Source organism: Lupinus angustifolius, unplaced genomic scaffold, assembly GCF_001865875.1.
Source record: "Lupinus angustifolius cultivar Tanjil unplaced genomic scaffold, LupAngTanjil_v1.0 Scaffold_158_2, whole genome shotgun sequence".
Classification (NCBI taxonomy): Eukaryota; Viridiplantae; Streptophyta; class Magnoliopsida; order Fabales; family Fabaceae; genus Lupinus; species Lupinus angustifolius.
In genome coordinates, this window is record NW_017726174.1 from 9,634 (window position 1) to 14,466 (window position 4,833).

The 4,833-nt window shown below is 34.1% G+C and overlaps 1 long non-coding RNA gene across 2 annotated transcripts; it reads right to left on the reverse strand.

Moving 5' to 3' along the window:
• Nucleotides 1–1,217: 1,217 nt before the first annotated feature.
• On the reverse strand, nucleotides 1,218–4,018 carry LOC109340319. 2 transcript variants are annotated; one of them, XR_002106775.1, is made up of 3 exons: nucleotides 3,433–4,018; nucleotides 2,128–2,317; nucleotides 1,218–2,040 (listed from the first exon to the last, which is right to left on the reverse strand). It is a non-coding gene; the product is annotated as an uncharacterized LOC109340319 (long non-coding RNA). The 2 variants fall into 2 exon arrangements; XR_002106774.1 differs by having other exon boundaries at nucleotides 1,218–2,317.
• Between the last annotated feature and the right edge of the window lie 815 nt (nucleotides 4,019–4,833).

Genomic DNA, 4,833 nt, shown 5'->3' on the forward strand with positions numbered 1-4,833 from the left:
AAAAATGTTGGATACTTGACACTGAGACAACCATGTCACAAATAAACTCACTAATTTCATCACTTACAGGAACATTAAACCTATTTTGGTAAGGTTGTCAAATGACCTTTTCATTCTGGCAAAACAATCAGGGACAATTGCCCTTTCTGATGCACTTTTACTCACTAATGTGCTTTACATACCAGAATTTAATTAGAACCTTGTGTTTATACATAAACTCACTGCTTCTCTTCAATGCACCATTACTTTTGACAATAAATCTTGTGTGATCCATGATATGACTACCTTAAAAATGATTGGACATGCTAAAGTTTACAATCATCTCTACATACTTACCAAGACCACCAAACCAAATTACTCAATTTCTCATAGTATCAAGTCTGTTTGTAATAGAGCTTCTTTTGATCTTTGACACTTTTGTTTAGGACATCCCTCACACAATGTATTACAACATATATGCAAGCTGTTCCCTTATGTGAATCTTGATCCAAATAAAGTGTGTGATACATGTCATTTAGCCAAACAATCTCAGCTTCCTTTTGCAAACAGCTTAACTATTACTACTTGTCCTTTTGAAATTGTACATATGGATATATGGGGACTAATTAATGTTCCATCCAATCATGATCATAAATATTTTTTGACCATTGTTGATGACTTTACAAGGTATACTTGGTTATTTTTTATGCAAACTAAAACTAACACCAAAATACTTATTAAGGATTTTGTGAAAATGGTTCTAGTTCAATTTGGTAAGAGGATTAAGATCATTAGATCAAATAATGGTGTAGAGTTTATTATGTATGATTTCTATGTTAGTTCTGGAATTACACATCAAACATCATGTGTTGAGACACCTCAAAAAAATTCTATTGTTGAAAGAAAGCATATGCACATTTTGAATGTGACCAGATCACTACTTTTCCAATCTGATTTGCCACAGGCTTTTGGGGGCTATGCTGCAAGGCCTGTAGTGTACTTGATAAACAAGCTACCTACACCAGTGTGGGGTCTCAAATCTCCTTCAGAAGTTCTATATGGTACTTGTGAACACTCAATTTTATCCTACGTTTTGCTTTTATCTTGATTTTTTTATTTTTTTTATATTTTTTATAATGAAGTTACAAATGAAATATTGTCGGGTATGAGTCATTGTGTGTGACATCAAAGAATCAAATATTTCATGCATAATAAGACCAGTAATGATGATCCACATATTAGAGAACCCAACTCAAAACAATTTACACATCAATCTCATCTGTGTCAGCAGATAATAACACAACCTAGCAAAAATCTAATTGTGACCCAATGGCAATGTTTAAAAGCACATCACAAATCATCTCGAGGAAAAAACCACACCCTTCTGCCATATGGTTATAACAAATCCACTCCACACAGTAAAGCACATGCCGGAAACATTTCATATAAGGTCGGCAACATTCATTGGCATTTCATCAATCTGAGTACTGTAATATTGCTCAATGTCTCTCGAGATCTTGATATCATCACGCTTAACAAAGTTTATTGCAACACCCTTTGTATATGTGAAGAGTCCTCAAGTTCATTGTCTATGGTTTGAATTGCAGAACAAAGAGTGCCCAAATATTAGCTTTTCGAAATTCTAGTAAAAACAACCATCAGATCTGTCCATAGCAGGTAGATCCCGACATAAATATAACAATTTTCATGCTCTCACATTATTGGAAATTCCGCAACAATTATCAGTATTCACAGTTAGAAGCTAACAATACTCCGGGCTTGAAATTTTTAGTACCACTCTGCAGCCCGGTACAGGATAATTCTCCGTTCTATTAATAGAAAATTTCATACAAATTAACAATTAACATATAGTTACATAATTCTATTACTCTATTCCACATAAAAGCATCAAAACAAGTTTACATATCATTATGGTGACAGATATAGGCAGTCAATAAACACTAGCAAACTACATTCCAGATTTATCCTCATTACGCAGCTTTCAATAGCAGTGAATATTCTCCACATCAAAATTCAAAAAAAGAGAGAACAAGTCCATACCTACGACACACATACACACGAGGAGGAATACATTACAAAGATAAAAAAATGCAAGCAGTTGGAAAGAAACAACAATACTCAAATTACCCGAGAACCTCACTGGCAGTAAGGAAAGGAGGGCAAATAGTAGGTCCCGGAAACAAAAGAGAGGAACCGGAAACAGAATGCAACTATTCCATTTGAGAGCAAAGAAAAAAAGTGACAAGGAGCGAGTATCTTGAACCTCCTGAATTATGGACTGATATGGATCGCCTGAACAAATTCATTACTCTAAGGCCTGCATATATGTTACAATTACATTATGAGGCAGTTAGGAAATGATAAGAAAAGCTAATCAATGAAGAGAACACCAAAGGATGCAAATCAGAATTCATAGTATCATTTTCCACTCAGTAAAGCAGTAATTGGCAATTATAGAGGAGAGCAATCAAAGGACATATTCTCTTACAAGAAAATTAAGTATGATTCCAAGTAAATGGCACTTAATGGATAAAAATATTGGCATTTTAGTTACAATCAGCACAAACAGCAATCATGAAGTAATTAAAAGAGAATCAAAGGAGTGATCCAGCCGTGGGGGTTATCGAAAGGCAGAAGTTCAAAGGTGGCAATGCAAATCATACACCAGGAATCCTACCTCATTCCAGTTAGGAATGTGCATAAAAAATGCAGGGCAGTGTTATTGCTATAGCAGTTACAGTTAGCATAATGGCTAGCAGTTATTTGGGCATCCTAAGAGGTGCTCTGAATCATCTACAAGATCCATAAACTAGCTATAAAAAGGAGAGGAAAGCAGAGAAAAGGGAGGAAAATTGTCAAAAAACGAATAGCAATCAGAAGAGAACAGAGAGAGCAAAATATAGAAAGTAGAGAGCATATGCAGAGATATCAAGTGCACACATAAAATATATACTGATATACAGTATAAAAAAAATCAGAGAATAAGCATACACACATCATACTATTACCAAAGAACCAAAATCAAAGAAGATTTCAGGAATTACGAAGGAATACCAACACCTAAAGAAGGAACCAACTCACATTAGCATTTTTTATTTTTACCATCAACAATTATCACACTATACCATGTTTATCATTATACAATTTATATCCTTGGGTGTGTTTCGCCATTTATACTCACGTATCAACAACACGTATGCTTTACTACAAAGAACACCAACATTATTTCTATCCATCATAGATAATATGCATAACATATCCATATCTAAACAAAACACCATTTTTTTATATACCCTTCAACTAGAATTTCGTGAACATTTGTTTAAACTAGCAAATCATAAAAGCAATCAGACATGAACATGCATAGCCATAAGGCGCGTCCAGAACTATTGTTAAAACCCTCGAAGTAAGAATTGGGAGTATAAAATATACCTAAAGTATCATCACCGTGCCAAAAGTTCCGCTGCTCCTTTGTTGTTGGTCTCGCATAGACCCAAGCCGGAAACCATCGCGAACCAACTTACCACACTGTTTTCACCCTCCCCTGATTCATATACTGGAAAACCCTGAAAAAGAGGGCAAAGCAATACTAGCATGAACAGAACCAATCGAAATGAGAAATCGAAAAGTGGAGAAGGAGATGAGTCCACCTTCATCGGAACGAAAGGGAGAAGAGAGGTCCCAACCGCGAATAAACCCCTCATCCAAGAACCGTCACAACCCGAATAGCAAGCCATCACCGTCGCGCCACCCTGCCACCGTCTCGCCACCACCGTAAAGACATCTCCGTAGCCGTTGATTGGAAAGAAGGAAGAAAAGAGGGATTAGGGATATCTTCCAAAACGAACGCGGGGTAATAAAGAGTAACCATGCACCCTTTGACTAATTCGGTTCCAGCCGAGAGTGATTCCCTTTGCTGGAGCTATGAGGACGAAGAGGAGCATTGAAGAAGATGAAGTATCAGGGACGTATGGATTTTAGGCTCAAGCAAGGAATTAGGGATTCAAATCCCTTTCCTTTAAACTTTTATTTTAGTTAACCTTTTATTTACTTATTTAGTTATTATATTTCTATTTATTTACTTATGTTCCTATATTATATATTTAATATTGCTTAAGATGTTCTTTTTGATAATTGAAATAAGGTAGCTATATTTCTTATGGTAAATAATAATGATATATTTTTACCCTACAAATGTCACTAATATCTATTTCTAACAAATCTAATAAAAATTGTTCCTTACATAACAAAAAAAAAAACGCAATACTATATTAAATATGAAATTTTTATATTAAGGTTATGATTCGAGTCGTCTCTAACTTCTCTAAAAATGAGAATAAAGTCTACGACCAATATTATATCTAAGTTATTGATTTTGTATATATGAAATAGTCCCAAACATATTTTATTAATTAATTCTATAATTATAAAATAATACGACACTATATTATCAAATTAGTTATGGAATTTTTATAGCAAGGTTATGGTTCAAGTTGTCTCTAACTTTTCCGAAAATGGGAAGAAGGTCTGCAACCAACGCCGTCTCTAAACTATTAATTCTATATGTATAATTAATAAACTATTTTATCATTAAATTCTATATATATAAATAATTAGAATTTATTTTATCAAATAAATTTTACGGGATTTTTATAGTGAGGTTACGGTTCGAGTCGTCTCTAACTCCCCCGAAAATGGGAAGAAGGTCTACGACCAACATCGTTTCTAAACTATTAGTCTTATCTAATCAAAACAATTATATATTAACCAACTCAATAAATTAATATTTCTAAACCTATCGGTGTTTTCTAAATCACTAACAATTAACCAAGA